Below are 25,323 nucleotides of genomic sequence, written 5' to 3' on the forward strand. Positions count from 1 at the left end.
GACTCCTGGTCTGGCACTCTACCGCTCTGCCATCTAGCTGCCCAAAAGAGTCAGACTGAGGTTTGATGTAACACTACAGAGGTGTCCAAAATTGGAGTGTGCTGTGTCAGGAGGTAGTGTTTCACCTAACTATGATTGTTAACCAAAAAGTAGATGGCCACTTGATAAGAATCTCTGTTAAGATATTACTTAGAGTAGATGGTCTTATATGTCACAATTAACTAATAGTTTTTGTGATTCTGTTGGTCAATCACAAAAAAATGATGGTTTAAATCTGTAAAAGAGGGTTCAATCTTTGTAGAACAAAGTGTATACAGAGAAAAGAACAGGGTTGAAGACAGAACATTATACAGCATGGACATTTAAGGTTTGAGGTTAATTAATTCAGTAAAAATAATTTAAGAAAAGAAGCAACAAGAGAGGAAGGAGTAAATTCTAAACAATATTCAGAGAATTAAAGGGGTAAAACATTTTATGAAAGATTGCGGTAGTAGCACTAAATACTTCAGAAAGTTTAAGAAAGACAAGAACTTCAAAAAGTCCATGGATTTGCCTATAAAGGTACAGTCAGTAACATTCTGAGCAGCTAGGTGGGACAATAGATGAAAGACTGGAGCTAGAGTAGGAAAGATTCATCTTTTTTTTTTAATCCAGCCTCAAACACTTATTAGCTGTGTGACTCTGGGCAAGTCACTTAAACCTGTTTGCCTCAGTTTCCTCATCTGCAATTGAACTGGGGGAGGAAATGATAAATGTCTCCAGTATCTCTATCAAGAAAACCTCAAATAGAATCATGAATATTCAGGCGATGGTGATATGACCAAAGAGCAAAAAAATCTTTGCCAAGGAAACCCCAAAGTGGGTCAAGAAAAGGCAGGCAGAACTAAAGTGACTTAACAACAACAAGTGATCTTTTAAAGTATATGCTGTAGAACAAATGAGAAAACAGTCATTTTGCAAGGAATTGAAAGGATCTCGGGTGAAGAAGAAACATCAGGTTGAACAGATTTTCAGGAAGTTTACTTGCTAAAGCAAAAAAGGGAATAGAACAGGTGTTAGAAGGACAGCAGTTTTAAGTAACAGTTTTATTCATTTTTTTTCTTTTTCGATTTTTTTCATCATAACTTATGGCTATGATTTTCATTTATTTATTCATTCATTTATCTATTTATTTTTCACTCATTCATCTATGTGTTTTGGTAGAAGAAAGGAAAATACCACCAAAGAAGAGATCATATATGTGTCAGGGAGACAGATTAATTGTGGAATAAAGGTCTCTGAAGATGTTGGAAGGAATTGGGTCAAGGGCACAGGTGTTGAGGTTAGGCTTGCAAATGAAAAGGAATACATTTTCCTTTCAGAAAGGGGAAAAAGGTGGAGATAATGGAAGATAGTGTCATCTACTAATAAAACTGTGCCTAGGAATTCAGAAGAAATTTAAACAACCCTGCCATCTAGGATAATTTCTTACCTGGCATATTAGTTTCTTTCTGGTAATACTATTTCTCTCTTATTGAAAGGACATGAAGCTTAGCTGTTTATTCCTGTTGCATTGACAGATGGTACTTTCTAGGTTGTCAGTCTCATAGAAATAGGCTAGCTATAATTTTAAGATTCTACTGCATAGAGAAATATAGTTAGGAGGTTTATAATATGTAATAAGTTGGTTTTGCTTCCAAGGCAATCAGGAAACAACAATATAATGCTATACTGAAGGAAGACAATATTTAAAATAATCTGTGCAATTAATGAATTACATTTTAATTTTTTGAAGAAGAAAAACTTCATAGCTGATTTTGACTAACATAACCTAGCATCCCTTACTCAAAGGACTTCTATAATATACCTGTACCAGTCTTGATGGGCATTGGAGATTTCATGCTTTATAGAAAGATATTCTTCTGAATCTCTAACCTTTCTCTTGTGGTCCAGGTCCCATTTTTCTGTGCTATTTGTTGACTTTCTTTGCCTTCTTCCTGTCCCTGGGCTTTCAAAGCATTTGTCTGGCTGAAAGCCTATGGATCTAAGTTTCTACAGCTAGAAAGTGCATAAATGCCAAGTGTGTATAAAAGAACTTGGCTAAATTATTTTTTCAAAACTCAAAAAAATCCACTTTTTTTCACCATTTCTATTACTCAGGGACATGGGGGGAGAGAGAAAAATCACAAATTGAATAGATGTGCAATCTTTATGTTTCATTTACATTTATTTTGCATTCTGATTTTCAAGAACTGTTTGATGTCCAGGATAAGAGGGATTTTTAAAACCTAATTAACTTTTTTCCTCTCCCAAAAATATTTGACAGTGACTTAAAAATGGATTTATGAAATCACCCTGTCTCCCTCTTTAAAGAAGCAACTTCATTATGTGCCCAGTACAATCTTCCAAAGCTCAGCCCAAATCCAACTGAAGCCTTATGGTCATATATGAAGCATTGGGGAAAAAAAGGGAACTTTCTTCACTATATTCTTTTCCCCTATCACAGGTACATCTATTTAATTTGGAGCAATTTGTCCTCTACTACTTTATTGAAATGTTATGATTTTGGATGAAATGCAATATGAAGTAGAAAACCAGATGCCAAAATGATCCTCTCACAGCAACATCATTAAAGGAACTAAAAAAGAATAAAGGTTAACTTAATATAAACTACTGCAACATGCCTGATTATGAAATTGTTCTTATGTTCCACTGTTCATTAAGAGGTCTAGTTGGTTTTGGATCTCTTGGCATTTAAAATTTATGAACTGATATTAAATGCTTTGGAATTTGCCTCAGCATAATGTTGTCTTTGCTTTTTAAATATACATTTGACAGAAAGGATTTATTTCCTAATCAACTTATGAGCAGCATATTTCTTATTAAGCTTAATAGAACTTTCAAGGTCGCAGTCACACATACAGAACCAAGAGGACTGGTCAAAAACTTGAGAAGTTCAGAGTTTCAGAATGCTTCAGGCAAACTAAAAGTTTATCTTCAAATTTAAACCTTATCAAAAGAGTTTTAATCCCACAAAATTGAACTAGGAATCTCAGGAGAACACCTTTCTCATTTTTTTTTTTGTTCAGTTCCTGAGGAAGGATATCAAAAGGACAAATGAAGAAAAGGGTGGGTTGTTTTTATGGGGGAGTTGGCACCTCTCTCTATCTAGAGTTCAATTTCACATTTCTAGGAAAACTCAATATGGTTCTGTAATATCTATTTACTTCAAAGTCTATAAATTAAGGTTAAAAGAAAGTTCAATGTCAAAAACAAAAAATTAGGGGAGGCCAGGTGGCGCAGTGAGTAAGAGTGCTAGCCCCAGAGTCAGGAGAACTGGGATCGATTCTGGCCTCAGATACTTAGCACCCACACAAAATAAATGGCAGTGTAACCTTGAGTAAGTTATTTAAGCTCAATTGCTTAAAAAATTGATATCAAGAAATAATATCCATGTAATATTATACCATTGTCCCTTGAATTTGAATAAAAAATATAGCAAGCACCTATGATATCAAAGGAATATGATGGTGGAAGCATGGCATAGAAGTGGATATAAGCAATCTCAAAGCCACAGAGATCCAGGTACAAGTCACACCTCTAAAATATAATGACAATGTGTCCCTGATAAAGTTTCAAGATGAAGTGAACAAGCATATATTGAGTACCTAGTATATGCCAGATGCAGAATTAATGTCCTTCTCAAATATTATCTCCTTTGATCCTCAGAACAACCATGGGAGGCAGGTGTTTTACAGTTGAGAAGACTGAGGTAGATAGAGGTCAAGTGACTTGCCTTGGATCCCAGAGCTAGTAAGTGTCTGAAGCAAGATTTGAACTTAGATATTCCTAACTCCAGAGGCAGTACTCCAGCCACTATGACACCTAGATCTTTAGGCAGTTTTCTAAAACTATAAATTGTAGAGAAAGAATCAAGGGAAGTTTGTTTTTTTATGTCAATAAAATTATCATTCCAGTACCTATCCCTATGGTCAAGTCACTCTTTTAGGGATTAGGGACAAAAACACAAAAACAAAATATTTCATGCCCTCAAGCATTTTGCATTCAAGGAAGAGGTACACATTTACAGTATTTAAGCAATCATAAGGCAAGTTGAGGAGAAAGCATTAACAAGATGAAAGATATGAGGAAGTTGAATAGAAGTAGCACCCAATTTCATGAGAGGAGTTGACAGAAGTTTGCATTCCAAAGATGGTGAGTAGCTTATGGAAGTGCACAGAGATGGGGGACAGAATCCTCATTTGGGGAATTAGCAGAGAGCCCAGTTTAACTAGAAAACAGAGTGTATGAAGAAAGTAATCACAAAATAGCACTAGAAATTTATCTTGGAGCCAGCTTGGGAAAGACCTTAGAAGCCAGGATAAAAAGGGTTTGTACTTTATCTTAGAGGTGATCAGGAGTCACTGAAGGGTTTTTAAATAGAAAAATTGTGTAATCAGTCCAGTGGCTAATAAAAGATATTTCGACCAATATGCTGATATCCCCGGATTCTTGGTCTAGTGGAAAGAGGTTTGGAATCAGAGGAGGTGGTGTTGGATCCTCTTTCTATTGTTTATAAGTAATGTAACCCTGGAGAAGACATTTTGCTTTCTGGGTCTCAATCTCCAACACTGTCAGATGAGAGGAAGAGATTGTTGATTCGCTGAGCCCTTTCCAGTTCTAAGTACTTTGATCCAATTATGAATATAGCTTTGATAGATTTGAAGAAATTGTAATATAATGGAGTTCTTTGGAATTGGGGGTGTTCAATTAAAAATTTGATATTTATCAATGTATATATATATATATCTGCTATGAATTGAAAGATTCTTAGATTTGTTTAATAACTCTAAATTTCTATTTGAGACATGTGAGAGTCATTCTTCAGACCTTTACTTAATATTTAAATTTTTTTTTTTGTGGGGAGAAGCCCAAACAAGATAGCAGAATAAAGGTAGGTAGTTGCCTGAAGTCTCTCCCTTGAAATACCATTAAATAATAACTCTAAACAAATTCCAGAGAGGCAGAACCCATAAAGAGATGGAGGGAAACAATTTTCTAGTCAGAGACAATTTGGAAGGTCAGGGTGGAAGAGGAGCAGAATCCAGTCAAGGCCATACCAGCACTGACCAGGCCCCAGCAAACCAGGAGCAGACCTTGGGGCAACTGAATCAAATGTAGGAGCAGTGATTTCCAGATCTCTCCAGATATGGACACCAAAGACAACTTAGGTCAGCAGGAAAGTTCTGTCACACCTGGGTGGGAGAGGAGCACATTCAAGCTCAGGCCATGCTGACACAGCCCCACCCATAGCAAGCCAGGAGCAGGCCTTAGGAATCACTGAATCAACAGTGGCAGCACCCACTTATGGAGCTCTCAACACAGAGAGGGTAAGGGGTTCAAACAATTGGTAGAAGGAGATTACAGTAGTCTCTTTGCTAGCACTGAGGGCAGGACACTGTAGCTTTGCCCAAATTCAGATCTGGGCCACAGTTCTGGATGGGCAGTCTCAAGGTGAGGAAACACACCATCACAACAAAGTTTGTGGCCATAGTGGAGGAGAGACACTCATCACAGTTCCAGTGCATAAAAAAAGCGCTTATGGTCATTCACAGACCAGAGCACAGGCTCAAGAGTATTAAACACATCTCCTTAGATTATACCACCTTAGAAGGTATGTATGAAATAGAAATATAGAAGAAAGTATGGAAACTTACAGGTCCCTAGAAGTATTTCTGAAAACAACTGCACAAAATCCCTGAAGCTTAGAACAGTGTACCTTCCACCCTGGAAGCAGAGCTCTACTTTAACAAAGAGTTAAAAATCAAGTAATAAGTTGGAAAAAGGAGTGAACAAAAGAAGAAAAAATTCTGGCCCTAGAAAGTTACTTTACTAACAAGGAAGATCACAACACATGCTCAAAAGATAAAGTTAAAGCTCCTACATCCAAAGCCTCAAAGAAAAAATATGAAGTGACCTCTGGCCAAAGAAGAGCTCAAAAAAGATTTTGAACATCAAGTAAGAGAAGGAGAGGAACAATTGGGAAGAGAAATGAAAGAAAATATTGAAAAATAAGTCATCAGCGCAGTAAAAGAACATAGCAGCAGCCAAACTGGCATACGAAGGATGGCTGCTAGCACAGGTTCTTAGATATGTTTTACTAGGAATGATGCTGTTTAGGGGGTCAACAATCTTTTTTAATTACATTAACTAGTTCAGGGAAAAAGTCAGCACCCTGAACTTCAGAGAAAATATAAGCAGAGAAATAAAGAGCAACAAACCAGGCTCTGAATGCCTGAATCAACTATACACTTAACATACATCCCTAGATCAAGAGAGCCTTTATATCTGAGCAGCTGGGGATCTCTGAACATATGGCCACTCAGAATCTTGACCAGTGAATCATAAGATCCTTCTCATAAGTGAGCCCCCAAAGTAGAATACCAATTGAGAGTATACATAGACTTCTCTGATCCAGAAGATATCACAACCCTCATGACTCAGTATCTCATTAGAAATAAGCAAAAGGTGTGAAGGCCTTTCTACAACCAAGACTCTCCTAAGCAAGCTTCCCTTAATGGGCTCCACTGGAGGTCTATTAAGGGTGGGAAGATCTTAAATACCATCAACATTACAAAGAGACACAAAAACATAGTGAAGAAAATTACATCTTAAAAAATAGTCTAGAACAAATGGTAAAAGAGGTACAAAAAGCCAATAAGAAGAATGCCTTAAAAAAGCAGAATTGGCCAAATGGAAAAAGCAGCAAAATAAAATTCATTGAATAAAAGAACTCTTTAAAAAATGGGACTGGTCAAATGAAAAAGGAGGTAAAAAAATTCAGTGAAGAAAATAACTCCTTAATAATCAAAAGTGAGCAAATGGAAGCTTTTCACTTTCTGAGAAATAATAAATACAAAAATAAAAATTTAATAAATAAAACCAAAAGACTAAAAAACATAGAAGACAATAACAAATATCATACTGGAAGAAAAAAATGACCTGGAAAATACAATAAGGAAAGATAATTTAAAAGTTATTGGAGGACGGGAGCTGACACAGAGGCCTAGAAGATGACAGGGGCTGGCACAGAGGCCCTGACAAGACCTGATACATGTGGCAGCAAGTTGACCCAACAATCCCAAGGGCCAATGCGAGGCCAATCACTGCAGGACTGGGACTGGACGGAGCTGGGTAAGAGTCAAATGCAGGACCCCTGGAAGTGGCAGCAACTACTCCTGAGACTACCAACCTACAGCCTGGAAATTTAAAAATCCCCTATCTATGCTTCCAGGGACCAGGATGGCAGAGTGAAAGATGGCTGCACCAATCCCACCTTTCACTCTAAAAACAGTAATTATTGCCCCAAAGTAAAATTTTAAACAGTAAAGGCTTGGGAACCCTAGAGGAAGGGCATGGCTAGGCCCTGACTCAAAATGGGTAAAAAGAAGACTGAAAAGACAAAAGACTCTGGAGTCCTACTATCATGAGTGGGAGGAACCAAATTTAGAGGGAGATAGTGTTGATTCCACACCCACAGCTGAAGCCTCAATAGGGAACTGGTCTCAAGCAGAGAAAGCATTCTTAGATGAGCTCAAAAGGAACTTTGAAAACCAAATTAGAGAGATAGAAGATAAAATGAATAATTCTTTTAAAATCAAAATTGCAAAATTAGAAAAACATTGCAATGAAGAAAACATCTCCTTGAAAAGGAAAAAAATAAAATATGTGATAGGAAAAGGAGCTCCAAAAGATAACCAAGGAAAATAATTTGCCAAAAACTAGAATCAACCAAATTGAAGCGATTAACTCTAAGAGGAACCAAGAATCAGTCAAACAAAACATCAAGAGTGAAAAATTAAAAAAAGAGGTAAAATATCTCAATGGAAAAATAATTGACCTGGAAAAAAGATCCAGGAGAGATAATCTGAGAATCATAGGCCAACCAGAAAATCATGATGAAAAAAATGAGCCTGGACAACATCTTCCAAGCGCTCATCAAGGAAAACTGCCCTGAGATACTAGAACCAGAGAGTAAAATAGAATTTGAGAGAATCCACTGGTCACCTCCTGAAATAAATCCCAAAATTGAAAAGTCCGCGAAATGTTGTGGCCAAACTACAGAACTATCAGGTAAAGGATAAAATACTCCAAGCAGCCAGAAGGAAACAATCCAAGTATCTCAGAACCACAGTGAGGCATGCCACAGGATATGGCAGCTTCTACACTGAAAGATGAGAGGAAATGGAATATGATTTTTCACAAGGCAAAGGAACTCCGGTTACAACCAAGGATCACCTATCCAGCAAAACTGAACATATTCTTCTAGGGAAGGAGATGGTCATTCAATGATATAACAGATTTCAATATCTTCCTGATGAAAAAGCCAGAGATCAAGGGAAAATTCAACCTCCAATTAAGATATGCAAGAAAGACATAGAAAGAAAGGCGGAGCAGATGGCTTCATATTTACCTGGGGAGGCTTATACAAACTAATGCGAGTGAGAAGAGCAGAACCAGGAGAAATTTGTAGACAATTACAGACACAACATATGTGTGATAACCAACTTTGATAGACTGGACTCTTCTCAGCAAAGCAGGGTTATAAGTCAACTCCAAAAGACTCATGATGGACAGAGATTTATACATTCAGAGAAAGAACTAGAAAGAACAGAGTTTGAATCCAGATTGAATCAAGCTACCTGCTCTTTTTTCTTTGTCTTGTTTGGGTTTGTTTCCTTTTTCCCATTGTTCATTCCATCTGATACATTCCTTCTTTATAACCTGATTAATATCTAATGTGAAAGTATTTGCAGATCCTATACTTGATTGTATACCATCATGATGAGGGAGGGGGACGAAGGGGGAGAAAATTGGAACTCAAGGATCTGTGGAACTGAACCTTGTAAACTAATAGTAAACAAACAAATTTAAAAAGACTAAAATAAAAGAAGAAAAAGAAAAGTTGTTGGATAAGCTAAAAGCCATGATCAAACAGAGAGCCTAGGCATCATCTTTCAAGAAATGATCAAGGAAAACTTCCCTGACATTCTAGAACCAGAAGGAAAAATAGAAATTGAAAGAATCCACTGATCACTTCCTAAAGGAGATCCCAAAATGAAAACTTCTAGGAATATTGTAGCCAAATTCCAGAGCTCCAAGATCAAGGATAAAATATTGCAGGCAAGCAGAAAGAAACAATTCAAGTATCATGAAGCCACAGTCAGGATAACACAAGAATTAACAGCTTCTAAATTAAAGGTTAGGAGGAGTTGGAATATGAAATCTGGGTGGGCAAAGAGCTAGGATTACAACCAAGAATCATCCACCCAGCAAAACTGAATATAATTATTTAGGGGTAAAATAGACATTCAATAATATAGAGGACTTTCAAGAGTTCTTGATGAAAAGACCAGAGCTGAATAGGAAATTTTACTTTCAAATATAAGTCTTGAGAGAAGCATAAAAAGGTAAACAGGAAAGGAAAATCATAACGGACTTAATGAGGCTAAACTGTTTGCATTCCTACATAGGAAAGCGATACTTGTATCTCATGAGGACTTTCACATTATTAGACAGAAGTATATATAGATAGAGGGCATAGATGTGACTTGAATATGAGAGGCCGATATCTAAAATAAGAAAACTAAGGAATGAAAGAGGAATGTATAAGAGAATGGGAAATGGAGAGGTAGAAAGGGGTAAATTATTTCAAATAAAAGAGGGAAGAAAATGGTTTTACAGTGGAGGGAAATAAGGGAGACTTGAGGGGGAGTGAGGGAACTTTACTGTCGTCAGAATTGACTCAAAGAAGGAATAATATACACTCCATTGGGCATAGAAATCCATCTTACCCTACAGGAAAGAAGGAAGGGAAGGGGATAAGAGAAAGGTAGAAGTTCATAAAAGGAAAGGGAGATACCAGGAGGGTGTAATCAGAATCAAAACACTTTTTAATATTAGTTATTTTCTTTACTTTTAGTTTACATTATTCAGTTCCACAATGCCTTGAGTTTCAAATTTTCTCTCCTTCCCACTTCTGCCCCCCCCCCCCCCATGGCAGCATGCAATCAACAAGAGGATCTGTAAATACCTTCACATTAAACATTAGTCAGGTGGAAAAGAGGGATTGTAACATATAGAATGAACAATGGGAAATAGGAAACAAAACAAAACCAAGAGAGTGGGTAGTTTGCTTCAATCTGCATTCAAACTCCATAGTTCTTTCTGTGGATATGGACACCTCTGTCCATCGTGAGTCTTTTCGAGTTGTCTTATAAAATTGCATTTCTGAGAAGAGCCCAGTCTATCAAAATTGGTCATCACACATACGTTTTATCTATAATTGTGAACAAATTTCTCCTGGTTCTGTTCTCCTTACTCAACATTAATTTGTATAACTCTCTCCAGGTCATTATGAAGTCTGTCTGCTCCTCATTTTTTATAACACAATAGTATTCCATTACATTAATGTAACGCAACTTGTTTATCCATTCTCCAATTGATGGGTATTCTCTTGATTTCTAATACTTTGCCACCACAAAAAGTGGTGCTATAAATACATTGGTACATATAGTCATCTTCCCAGTTCTATGATCTTTTTGGGATACAACACTAGAAGTGGTATTGCTGGGTAAAAGAGTATGCTATTATTTATAGCCCTTTGGGCATAATTCCAGATTGCTCTCCAGAATGGTTGGATCAGTTCACAACTCCACACAATACATTAGTGTTCCAATTTTTCCACATCCTCTCCAGCATTTATCATTTTCCTGTTTTGTTATTTTAGCTAATCTGACTGGTGAGATGTGGTACCTCAGAGTTTTGATTTGCATTTTTCTAATCAATAGTGATTTAGAGGATTTTTTCATATGCTTATAGATATTTTTAATTTCTTCCTTTGAAAACTGCCTGTTTATATCCTTTGACAATTTATCAATTGGGGAATGACTTATATTCTTATACATTTGACTCAATTCTCTGTGCATTTTAGAAATGAGGCCTTTATCAGAGACACTGGTAGTAAAAATTCTTTCACAACTTTCCACTTCCCACTTAATTTTGGCTACATTGGGTTTGTTTCTACAGAAACTTTTAAATTTAATGGAGTCAAAATTAAACATTTTGCATTTTATAATGCTCTCTAATTCTTGTTTGTTTCTGAAGTCTTCCCCTCTCCATAAATCTGACAGGTAAACTATTCTTTGCTTTCCCAGATTGCTTACAGTATCATCATTTATATCTAGATCATGCACCCATTTAGACTTAATTTTGGTATATGGTATTAAATAATGGTCTATGCCCAGTTTCTGCCATACTGTATTCCAGTTTTCCCAACAGTTTTTGTCAAATAGTGAGTTCTTACCCCCAAAACTGTTGTCTTTGGGTTTATCAAACAGTAGATTACTATAGTCATTGACTGATGAGTCCCTTGTACCCAATGGGTTGTAGCCAACCCATTGATCTACTACCGTATTCCTCAGCCAGTACCAAGTGGTTTTGATGACTGCTGCTTTACAATACAGATTAAAATCCGGTATGGCTAGGCCACCTTCCCTAGTGTTTCTTTTCATTAATTCCTTTGATATTCTTTCTGGACATCTTGTTATTCCAAATAAATTTTTGTTACTAATTTTCTTAACTCTATAAAGTAATTTTTGGGAAATTGATTTGTATGGTACTAAATATGTAATTTAAGTTAGGTAAAATGGTCTTTTTATTATATTAGCTCAAATCAGCCATGAGCAAATGATGTTTTTCCAATTAGTTAGACCAGACTTTATTTGTGTAAAGTGTTTTGTAGTTGTGTTCATATAGATACTGGGTGTTTTTTTGGCAGGTAGATTACAAAATATTTTATAATGTCTTTAAATGGGATTTCTCTTTCTATCTCTTACTGTTAGATTTCATTAGAAATATACAGGAATCCCAAGGATTTATGTGGGTTGTTCTATTTTTATATCCTGCAACTTTGCCAAATTTATTATCTCAAGTAGCTTTTTGCTTGATTCTCTAGGATTATCAAAGTATATCATCATACCATGTGCAAAAAGTGATAGTGTAGTCTCTTCTTTGCCTAATTTGATTTTTTCAATTTCTTTTTCTTCTCTTATTGCTACTGCTAACATTTTTAGTATCAAATTGAATAAGAGGGATGATAGTGGACATCCTTGTTTCAACTCTGATCTTATTGGAAATGGTTGTAGCTTATCCCCATCACATATAATATTTCATGTTGGCTTTAGATAGATGCTACTTATTATTTTAAGAAAGACTCCATTTATTCCTATACTTTATGCTGTTTTTAATAAGAATGGGTGTTGTATTTTGTCAAAAGCCTTTTCTGTATCATTGAGATAATCATAAAGTTTCTGATAGTTTAATTGTTGTTTGATCAATTACACAGATAATTTTCCTAATATTGAACCATCCTTGCATTTCTGGAATAAATCCTACTTGATCAAAGTATATTAACCTTGTTATATGTTGCTGTAGTATTTTTGCTAATATGTCATTTAAAATTTTTGCATCTATATTGATGAGAGTAATTGGTCTATGATTTTCTTTCTCCATTTTGTCTCTTCCCAAATAAGTTATCAGTACCATATTTGTGTCATAAAAAGGATTTGGTAGGACTCATTCTTCACCAACTTTCCTAAATGGTTTGTAAAGTATTGGGATCAATTGTTCTTTAAATGTTTGATAAAATTTGCTAGTAAATCCATCTGGCCCTGGAGATTATTTCCTAGGGAGTTCATTGATGGCTTGTTCAATTTCTTTTTCTAAGACGGGGTTATTTAAGTAATTTACTTCCTCTTCAGTCAATCTGGGCAACTTATATTTTTATAAATATTCATTCATTTCACTAAGTTCATCAAACTTACATTCATAATTGGGCAAAATAATTCCTAATTGTTGTTTTAATTTCCTCTTCATTGGATGTAGATTCACCCTTTTCATTTTTGATACGCATAATTTCGTTTTCTTCTTTTTTTATTATATTGACTAAGGGTCTATCAATTTTATTTTTTTTTCATAGAATCAGATGTTAGTTTTATTTATTAATTCAATAGTTTTTATTTCAATTTTATTAATCTCTCCCTTGGTTTTCGTTATTTCTAATTCAGTGTTTAATTGGGGATTTTCAATTTGCTCTTTTTCTAGCTTTTTCAATTACATGCCCAATTCATTGACTTCCATTTTCTCTATTTTATTCATGTATTCATTCAGGGATATAAAACTCACCCTAAGAACTGCTTTTGAAACATCCCACAAGTTTTGGTATGTTGTCTCATTATTGTCATTCTCTTGAATGAAGTTACTGATTACTTCCATAATTTCTTGTTTGACCCACTCATTCTTTAGGATTAAATTGTTCATTTTCTAATTGGATTTTAGTCCATCTTCCCATGGCCCTTTATTGAATATAATTTTCATTGTATCATGATCTGAGAAGGATGCATTAATATTTCTGCCCTTCTCCACTGAATTTTGAGGTTTTTGTTCCCTAGTTCATGGTTAATTTCTGAGTATGTGCCATGAACTGCTGAGGAGAAAGTATATTCCTTTTTATCCCCATTCAGTTTTCTCCAGAGATCTATCATATTTAGCCTCTTTAAATTCTATTTGCCTCCTTCATTTCTTTCTTGTTTATTTTGAGGTTAGATTTATCAAGTTCAGATAGGGGCAGATTAAGGTTCCCCACTAGTATAGTTTTGATATCTATTTCTTGCTCTACTTCCCTTACCTTCTTCTCCAGGAATCTGGATGCTATGCCACTTGGTGCATATATGTTAAGTAATGATATTGCTTCCTTCTTGATGGTGCCTGATTTTTGTTGATCCCTTCTTGAACCAGAACGAATGAGAATAAGGTTCATGTCATGTTCATCTCCCTTCTTTATTTCTTTCTACTATTGTATGTTTTAATGCCTCTTTGTGTGGCATAATTTACCCTTTTCTGTGTCATACTTTCCATTTATCTCATTACAGTCACTTTGTACCCCTTAATAAGTTTTTTTTTTCATCATCAGATTAGTTCATTTATACCCAAACCCTCTATCCATGTATATCCCAATTAAATGTTGTGATAATTATATAAATTTTAATATTGACAGGTATCAGCTCCTCATATAGGGATGTAAACAGTTTGCTCTTATTTTTTTTCACAATTTATGTGGTGTGTGTGTGTGTGTGTTTTCCTTTTTTACCTTTTTATGTCTCTCTTGAGTCTTGTATTGGGAGATCAAATTGTCAACTGACCTCTGGCTTTTTCATCAGGAAAGTCTGGAAGTCCCTTATTTCATTAAATGAACATCTCCTCTTCTGAAAGATTATGTTCAGTTTTACTCGGTAGTTGATCGTTGGTTGCAATTCAAGCTCTTTTGCCTTACAATATATCAAATTCCAATCCCTCCAATCTTTTAAGGTAGAAGATACTAGGTCCTGTGTAATCCTGACTGTATTTCCATGATATTTGAATTGTTTAATTCTAGCTGCTTGCAGTATTTTCTCCTTGACCTTGTAATTTTGGAATTTGGCTGCTATATTTCTTGGAGTTTTCAATTTGGTATTTCTTTCAGGAGGAGTCTGGTGAATTCTTTCAATAACTATTTTACCCTCTGATTCTAGGACCTCAGGATAATTTTCTTTGAAAATCTCTTGGAGGATGTTGTCCAGGCTTTTTTGTTTTTCATCATGGCTTAAGAATTCTTAGGTTATCTCTCCTGAATCTGTTCTCCAGGTCAGTTATTTTTCCAGTGAGATATGTTACACTTTCTTCTAATTGTTCTGTCTTTATGTTTTATTTGACTGTTGCTGCATCATAGGGTCCTTACTTTTGACTCAACAGTTTCTAACTTTTAGTGAACGATTTTCCTTGGTTAGTTTTTGAAGCTCTTTTTTTTTTTGGTAGGTATTTTCTCCAGTTAGATTTTGAACCGCTTGCCCCAGTTCACAAATTTTACTTTTTAAGTATTTGTTTTTTAGTGAAATTTATTTTTCAATTTGGTCAATGTAGATTTAAATTTATCTTCTACCTCTCATTTGGCTTTTAAAGTCTTTCTTGAGTTCCTCCAAGAATGGTTTTGGGTTTGAGACCAGTTGATATTTCCTTCTGTGGTCTCAGGTGTGAGTAGAGTCCATATTGTCCTCTGAATTTGGTTGTTCTTGCTTGCTATAATAGGATTGTATCATTCTTGATTTCATAGTTTCCTTCTTGCCCATTGTGCTTGCCTATGCCCTGAATTTTTAGAGTGGGTTTCTGCTTCTGGGGTACAGATGTACCATACTTCTCAGGCTAGGAGATAGGGATTTTGTTGTTGACTGTGTGTGCTGTTGCCTCTGGGTGTCTAGATTGAGACCAAGTCCAGTACTTGGTGTTTTCCCTCAGTTACTCTGAGGCTCACAGAGTAACAGGTGGGGGAGGGGTGCTTTGGCCACTTCAGGTTTCTGGCTCTGTGTCCCTGGGCTACAGCTCAGGCAAGCTTAGCAGCTTCTTGGCCAACAATGCTGCTGTCTGCAGATTCCGCTGGCGGTGCTAAGGCACACCTTGGCTTCTGTTGTTAGTATTTGGTGACTCAACCCCACCTCCCCCCCTTAGCTTTGGGATCTCCAGCTGGTCAGATGAGGTGGGGCTTATTGGAAGGCCTCCCACCATTCTCTTTAGGCTTGGCACAGCTTCAGTCACACCCTTCCTCTAGGACTCCCAAGCCTGAAGTTGTTTCCACTATTTCAGGATTTTACACTGGGTGCGGCATTAGTCTCTGGATTTTCAGAGGCAGGGAGGAGGAATAGAGTTCCTGGGCTTTACTGTGCCATATTGGCTCCTGAAAGTTTAGGTAGGTTATTTTTTTGACATCCAGGCTGTGTCTTGATAGCCCCAGTAGAAGCCGCTGCTGTGGGCCCTGTGCTTTCTCTTACCCAACTCTGACTAATCCTTTCCCCAGCAGTGAGATGTCTGTGAGTCTCTCTTGGGGTGGGTGGATCTGCTGGCTGGTACTTGCTCTCACTCTGCTATGCTCTGCTCTCAGGTCTGTGTTGGTACAGCCCCCATGCTCTCCATGCTCCCATGGCCCAGACCTACATGGGTGCTCTCTTGGGCTAGAAATCTGCCTTGCTCCATCTCCCAGTGGATTCTGTCACTCTAAAATCCATTCAGATTCACTTTTTATAGGTTAGTGACAGAATTCATGGAGGAGCTCAGAAAAGTTCCCGCTTCCATTCTGCCATCTTGGCTCCACAGAAACAAAACACTTAAGAGGAAGGACAGGATGAAGAGAGAGAATAGAATAAACAGGGGGAAATAAGATGGACCAAAGTACTGTAAGTAACAGTAATTTTGAAAAAAAATTGAAGCAAGTTTCTTTGATAAAGGCCTCACTTCTCAAAAATATAGAGATCTGAGTCAAACTTATAAAAATTCAAGCCACTACCCATTTAATAAATTACCAATAGATATAAACAGGGGGTGGCAAGGTAGCACAATGAGTAAGAGCACTGGCTCCAGTGTTGGGATGACCTGGGGATCGAATCCTGGGCTCAGACAATTAGCACCCACCTAGAAACATCTGGCCGTGTAACCTTGAGCAAGTAACTTAACCCCAATTGCTTAGGGGCGGCCAGGTGGCTCAGCGAATAAGAGCACTGGCTCCAGTGTTGGGATGACCTGGGGATCAAATCTGGGCTCAGATACTCAGCACCACACCCAGAAATAACTGGCCATGTAATGTTGAGCAAGGAACTTAGCCCCTATTGTTTTAAAAGAAAAAAAAAAAGATATGAACAGTTTTTAGATGAAGTAATGAAAGTCATCTATAGCTATATGAAAAAAATGTTCTAACTCACTATTGATTATAGAAATGCCAGTTAAAAGAATTCAGAAGTACTATCTCATACCTATTATATTGACTAATAGAACAGAAAAGGAAAATGACTAATAGTGAAGAAGTGGGAAAAATGAGACTAGTGTACAGACTTCCTGAGTCTTGCACTACTTTTTCTGTTTTATTATAAGTCCTAAAGGGTCTTCATGACTACTATGGAAATGTTTTTCATGACTACCCATGTATAACTCATAACAAATTGTTTGCCTTCTCAATGATGGGCATGGGGAGGGAGGAAGAGCGAGAATTTAGATCTCAAAGTTTAAAAACAAATATATATATTTTTTACATATAACTGGAGAAAATAAAATACTAAGTAAATTTAAAAAAAAGTGAAGAAAAAATAAAAATAGAAATGCAAAACTAAAAAAAAAATTTGATCCAAAGGATGTATCCTTATGATTATAATACAATTTCTTGCAAAATAGAAAAAAAAATTAGTCTATCAATTGCAGTGTATATAACATAATCCCTATTGACTCAACTGAGTGATGCCTTTGATTGGCTGGGATGAATTCACTAGATATTTTTGTGTCTTTTTGATGCAAATTGTGAAGGATCTGTCATTTTACCAGGATGACAAACTTTTGGTTTTCTGAACTTCTTTTCCTAATTCATATTAACAAATTTTTATTATCTATGACTTAGTAGATAACTCCTTAAGAATTCTCTATAATGCACAAGGTTTAAGTGATATTTCTGGAATCCAGTGGCATGCTTGAGCCAGAGCGGATAATTAAAATTTCAGTGAAAACTCTACATCTTAGAAATCAACAAATCCTACAAACCAGGTTCTGATTAGTTGTTTGGTTCATTATCTTGATTTAAGAAGTTATAAAGGGGGGTGGCCAAGTAGCACAGCAAGTAAGAGCACCAGCTCCAGTGTTGAGAAGACCTGGGGATCGAATCCCAGGCTCAGACACTTAGCACCCACCCAGAAACACCTCGCCGTGTAACCTTGAGCAAGTTACTTAACCCCAATTGCTTAGGGGTGGCCAGGTGGCTCAGCGAGTAAGAGCACTGGCTCTAGTGTCAGGATGACCTGGATCAAATCTGGGCTCAGATACTCAGCACCACACCCAGAAATAACTGGCTGTGTAACCTTGAGCAAGTTACTTAACCCAGATTGTTTAAAAAAAAGTGATAAAGAAAATGCCAATGGTGCAGATTAAACTTAAAAAATGTGTTATGTAAACATTTGGTGGGGAGGGAGGATGGGGTGAGAGAAGTAAATAGGGTAAATATTGCAAAACATTTATCAGAATTCTCCTGTTTGGATTGCACAGGTAATAAAAGTCTGTGACAAGATTAGAGTGTATAAAGTATTTCCTGGTAATGAATGTAACCCTCTATACTCTATGCTACAGTTGTCTTGCCTATCTTGTGCATAACAATTGAAAATTAATCACTGTAACATTTTAAGAGAAGTACTCATTTTTCCTTCCTCCAAAAGAAAAGTATGCATACCACCTGAGAAAAGGGTGTGTATATGTATTTGTGTGTATGTGTGCATTAAACAGAGCTTAAAAATAGCTTTGTTGTGTTTTTTTACCCAGTGGGAGGGGGAATATCTGTACTCGTCCAATAGAAAATAATGGCTGACCAAGAGAATAAAAGTTGCCCTGTATAATTAGGCAATTAAAGAGGCAAAGCAATGGTTGAAATCAAAACCAAAATTAGAAGAAAGTATAAAAATGAGAAGACACTGTACAGAATCAAAATGGCTACAAAAAACCTATTTAAATGATCAATGTGTGGTAGATCTATTTAGCTATTTATCTGTATGTCTGTCTATTTCTCTATCTATCTGTCTGTCTGTGTAGCTATCTAAGACATTCATTTAGATTATCAGCATTTTCTATGCAGGTTAACTAATTTAAAGTAATTACCACAATAAAAAGTCAAGAGACCATAACTAGGCTTTGCCAGAAAAGTTTTAATTTCCCTAAGTAAAGAGGAATGGTGAGTCAAGAGAAACAATAATTTAAAATAAAAATCTTATTTGTAATGAATGTAGTGAATGGAGGTGTGGGTGAGCAAAAACACTGAGACTAAGCCCAAAGGCAATACACACATTCCTGGCTTTTCAATTGTAGCTACAGTCAGTCCTTTTAAAATCTAATGAAAATTTGTGCTCATCTTTGTATTTGAAAAAAAAGATATTAATAAATACCATTATATATATACATATATAATTTCTGAGGCACTTATTGGAATAATATATACATGTCAAGGTACCTTAATTTAAAAAAAATGAGAAGGAAACAGAAAGACATTCACAAATGATTTTCTTCATCTGATCAGATCTTCACTCTCACCATTGCCTGAATGATATAAATAATATAAGATTTTACTGTTTTTGTTTGTTGATTACCTCACCCCAGGCATTTGAATCTGGAGATCAAAATGCAATCTCAAGATTTCTTCTCCAACATAGTATCTCCCGTGTACATGTTATAATCATATAAGATTGCTTGAAAAAAAATGCATACACAATAAGAACTTTGTCCAACAATTCTCTACTTACTAGCTTCAAATGAATTATAAAACACAGAGACCTATGCTAACTAAAAGTATTATGGAGGATATCCTGAACAGAGTTTAAATAGAATGGCAAATCTATTCACCAGATGTTGCTATGTGTAAATGACAAGCTGAATGCTTCAATGAATAAAGCATTACAGAGATGTTTTAAAAATTCTGAGATACATGATTACTTAAAAGTGATTTGCTTAATAATAAACATAATTAGAAGAATGATTATATTCCAGGTTATGAGAATATTTAATTCATTCATACATATATCTTGAATATAGGTACAACAAATGACCAGTAATTTGGACTCAAAAACCAAAAGGAGGAAAATAATGGGGTCAGAATGTGTTGAGTATATTTCCCATATTTTTTAGCACTAGTATTTTTCCAATCATTCTTTATTTTTGTAACACGTGGAGCACTGCACTCTCTTAAGAATCATAATATTACAGCATTGTCCAAATAATGACTTGAATAGTCACATGGTGTTATAGGAATGTAAATTTTTAAGATCTTCCCTGCTGCTAGGTTAAGTGCACCTGGAGCCTGTGGTGGGAGGCTTGTTTTTCAGGAACGCCCACAACTTGGTGCGTTGTGATTGGGCAGTGGGTCAAGAGGGTTGTTACATTCTCTGACCCAGGAGAAGGTTATATCATCCCTGATGTGAGACTTTGTTTTGGGGCTCACTTTGAGAAGTATTGTGTGATTTGACCAGATGAAACTCTGGGCAGCCATTGAGAGCCCCCTGGCTTTGAAAAACCCAGATGTTTATGCTTCCCTCTCTGGTCACTGTGATTTGGTATGGATGTAATGGTTGGATAGTTGGAGGCCTGTCTGCTTGAAATGTTTCTGTCTGTATACTCTGAAGTTCAGGGTGTTAACTTTTTTCCCCTGAACTAGGTAAACAATATAAGTTTGATTGATTAAAGCAAGATTGTTAACCCATTTTGAGTTGCTTTCCTTTAAAAAAGCACATCTAAGAACCTGTGTTGGCAGCCCCTCTGGGCATGCTGGTGTGCTTGCTTCTACATATGGTAAAAGGACTGTTAGATTGGACATCAAAGAACCTGTGTTTGAATCTTCTCTCTGATACTACTGGTATGATTTTCTGTAACACTTATGCTCTCTGAGCCTCAGCTGCCTTATCTATAGAATGATAAGATAAAAAGATGGACTACATTAACTCTAAAGTCTTTTCCCAAGCTAAAATCTATAATCCTGTGATTCTAGGAAGAGGTACATAAAATATCAACCAATAAATATAGGATAGGAAAAGAAGAATGAGTCATATATCAAAAAGGAAGGGTAACAGATGGATAACCTCAGTGCTGAAATAGAACCCAGAAAATATTAAATGACCTAAAGGAAAGACCCCAGAGCCCTTGTAAACTGCATGATAGAGGTTTGGTTGGAGTACATGGACCAGGAGATTACATGATGAGAAGGTAGAGATGGTTATGACTTGTCCCATTGGTCCATTTTACTTATTTTAAAATCTCAGAATCTCAAAAAATGTCTTGCATGTAATAGGAAATTAGCAAATGTTTATTAAATTAAATTTCATTCACTTTTTTGGTGAGATACTGATGCACATTCGCAGGTAAAGCTCATTGTGATTTTTCTGTAATAACAATAAAAAGTTTTATTAGTAAAGAAACTGAAGAAATCATTTTTGTAAGAAGAGTCACCCTTTACCTTTTCTCCACTTAAGGTTAAACGTTTTTTGCCTACCAGTCCACCAATAATTGTTTTGGGATTCCATGAAATTAAAAAAAAAGAAATTTCATAAAGAATGAAGAATGGTTTGTTCTTTTTGTAAGGAACAGAAGGGTGATTCTAAAAAATTCCACATCCTACAGCATTTTATATCGAACAGAGGTTCTTTTTTTCCTGCTAGATATCCTGGAGTGATTCCAGTTTGGCTGAGTCCTTTTTCCCACTGCCTATTGGCCAATTAGATAAAACATTCTTGGACAGCTCTTCTAAACTGCCATGTATTACTGACAGGTTGTTGGCTATCTTTGGAATAAAGGAATATCATTGTATATCTGAAACCAGAAATGTTTCAATTAGGATAGAAGAATAAAAGAATTAAGGGACATACTTGTTCAAAGCAGAGTCTTTGTCACAGAGAAAATCACTTTGTCCTTAAATTTATGGCATGCTATAGTAAAAGGTGCATGGAAAAGACATTTGCTGAGCAATGTTAAGGAGAGAGCAGGCCATTTAATAACTCTTAATTTATGATCTCTTGATATTTAGTGTAACTTGGTTTAAATAGACTCTCCTATATAGTCATTGCCAAATATGGTTTTTTTTAGTTTGAATTTATTATTTCATCTATATAGCAGATTCCCATTAGTTGAGGCTTATCTGCTGACAACATATACTGATTACTCATCTGTTACCTATTCAATTAGAAAGCTGTCTGCTGTACTAACAGGCTGGGTGACTTGACCATGGACACCTAGCCATTATACATGAGAGACAGGACCTGAACCCAAGGGCAAAGCTCCAGCTAGTACATTCGCTGCCATATTGCATATTTAGATGAATTCTAAAGATAAGGGCACAGTATAGTACATCTAGAACTAGAGGACATATAGTCCAAGCTCTTCATGTTGGAGAGGAGGAAACTGAGGTTAAATGAGGTTAAGTGACTTACCTAAGGTCACCCAGGCTCTATCAGAGGCAGAATTTGAACACAGTTTCTTTGACTCCAAAGTCAATATTCTTTCCTCTGTACCTTTCCATCACTGAAGTTCTTGCTTCAGCTTCACAGAGTAACAAAATTAACTGAAAAATAAATAAATAGAGAAGTTGTTCTACCTTGAACTGAATAGATCAGTTCAATTAAGCAAATATGTGCACATATTGAGTATAAGGCTCTGTGCTTAGAACCATAGGGGATACAAAAATAAGGGAAATAAAATCTCTACTCTCAATGACCTTTTAATACTATAACTGGTATGAAACAAATGCACCAATAACTTGGAGACAAGGCAGAATGTGAGGCATTCCAGAAACCTCAAACATTTTTTTTTTGGTGAAAGTTTCCCAGTATTTCATTCTGAGAATGAAGAAATCTTGAAGGTTTAGATAAAGTTCACTTAAGAAATAAGCAGCTGAACTTTCAAGTGCTTATCCAAACTGAACCTTTCCCAAATCACAAATCACTTCCCTGTGTGTGATGTAATGTCATGTGGGCACAAAGGAAGCTTCTTTGAGCACTGATTAATTTCCATGCTTTCTGGGCTTCCAGGATGATTAGGTCTTTTCTTCTGTTCACAACAGAAGATGCCTTGACATAAAATGATATTCAAAACCTCCAGAAGAAACCAGAGCAACTTGGCCCTCTTTTTAAGAGATCAGAGAATTTCTTTAACATGAATCGTCTATATACATAGACCTATATATAGTCCTCAGAAAACTGTGATATATTTAACTATGTGAGTTAGTTCATTTTAATTAAAGTGAATGTAGCCTTTTGATCTAAAGAATAAACAGTCTAACAATAGGAAAAATGCAATCTGTCGAGACATATTTGAGTTATTTTGCAGTAATTGGCTTGGCAGCAGCTTCAGTCACAGATTTCTGTTTCACAGATTGTCCCCAAATGAATAAAGGTTTGCTTTGAAATGTAATTAATATTACGTTCAGCTGCAAGACATTCTCAGGTTGTCAAAAGAATTTGAAGGAGGTAGCTTCAAAAAGTGAACAAAATAGCAATGAAACTGAGCACTGAATTACGTCAAAGGAAAGGGTGCTGTGTCAGTTAACTGGACTGACACAAAGTATTGGTCTCTGTGACTGTATTTTACCTCCTAGCCAACCTGATAATAACAAAAAAACTGAAATGTGTGACCAAAGCCTTTACCTTTTAATCTACTCATTTGTCCAGATATGCACCATTAAGGAAAAGCCATGCTATGGAGGCTGGGAAAGGGTGAGTAAGGAGAGGTGGGGGATTAGTGTTGGTGAGATGACAGTGACAAATATCCAACAATATAACCAGAAAGAGCAAACCCTAAAGCACCATAGCACTGTACTGGTACTCAGCCCACCTGAGTTTAGTACCTAATTACTGTGTGTTTACAAAGTGATATGGGTTTACTGAGGACCTTATTATCTAAGAGCCATTTTTTCAATTATTAAATGGTCAAATGATATGAATTGGTAGTTTTCAGTAGAAAACATCAAAGTTACCAATAACCATATAAAAAATTCTCTAAATTATTAATACTTAGAGAAATAAACTTAAGCATCTCTGTGGTTCCTCTTGTGGTCATGTGAATGGCAAAATGACAAGAAAATAAAAAGTGATAAATGCTAGAGGCGATGAGGAAAAGCAAAAATGCTAAAGCACTATATGTGAAGCTGTAAACTCTCCTGGTCACTCTAGAAAACAATTTGGCAGTGTGCTCCTAAAGTTATTAAACTGTGCATAATCTTTGGCCCAGGAATAGTATTAGTATGTTTATTTACCAAAGATATCAAAGAAAGAGTGAAGTAATCCAAATGTGTGTGTATATACATGCATATATGTATATGAAATATAATAATTATAATAATATATCTATATATAGTATAATATACTGAGTCTATCAGTTCTATTTGTGGTGGCAAAGAACTGAAATATATTTGTATGCATGTGTATATTTGTATATTATATATATATTGTGTGCATAACAGTATACATATGCATGTGTATATAAGTGTATCTGTGTATATGTGTGTACGTATATATATGTGTGTGTATGTATATATGTATATGTGTGTATATACACACACACACATTTGTTTGTTTGTGATGGCAAAGAATTAGAATCTGAGGGGGTGCCCATCATTTGAGTAATGGCTGTAAAAGTTATGTTATTTGTGTGTACCAGAATACTATAGTGTTGTAAATACTGATGATAGGGATAATTTCAGAGAAACATGAGAAGACATGGATGACCTGGTCCAGAGACAAAGAGATGAGTTGAACCAAGAGAACAACTTACACAAATAAAGCAATATTGTAAAGACAAAGAACTTTGAAAGACTTAGGAATGTTGATCAATATAATGACTAACCAAAATTCCAAGAGTATTAAAGACTTCTGATAAAGAGATGGACTCAGAGCATACATTAAAATATTTATTCTTGGGACCTACCCAATAGGGCATTTATTTTACTTGAATGTACGTTATGATGATATCCATATTTTTTTAGTTTTTCACTTGATCGGGGTGGAAGGAGGTAGGAAGGAAAGAATACAGTTATGAAAATTAAATAAATTTAATTTAAAAAGAGCTATACTATCTTCTGAGATAAAATAATATTCATGAGAGTAGCAATTATGATGTGATATAGTGAACAGAAAGCCAGTCTTGGTCAGAAAGAATTGGGTTTAAGTCTTCTCTCTGCCTCTCAGAATTCTTAAATACTTCAAAGTTCAGTTAAAAAATTCTCCCCTACCTAAGGCCATTTCTGATCCTCACAACTGCCAAGCTGCTTTCACAAAATTATGTGTGTTTAAGCATATGTATATGCATGTGTATGTGTATATGTAAGTGTATGTGTATATGTATATGTACATGTATATGTATATGTATGGTCTGTGTTTATTTTTATAAGCTGTATCCAGTATATTTTATATGCAGGTGAGTACATGCTGTTTCCAACAGAATGTAAGTTTTTTAACTATAAAATGTATTTAATGTTTTTTTTCATTGTATCCCCAATACTGAGCCTAGCATAATGTCTGTCACAGTAGGCATTTAGTAAATCCTTTCTGCTATTGATTGATTTATGTTAGTTGTCTGATTGTAGATAAATCAACTAATATGCCAGTGTGCTAGTAAACATTCTAAGGCTACAAATCATAGAACACTGAACATCCATATGGGTAGGTAGATTTTAGAGAATCAGCTCTCTCTGTCTCT

This window comes from Petaurus breviceps, unplaced genomic scaffold (assembly GCF_028583685.1).
Source record: "Petaurus breviceps papuanus isolate PSGF00001 unplaced genomic scaffold, PetGlider_PUasm1.0 79, whole genome shotgun sequence".
NCBI classification, from domain to species: Eukaryota; Metazoa; Chordata; class Mammalia; order Diprotodontia; family Petauridae; genus Petaurus; species Petaurus breviceps.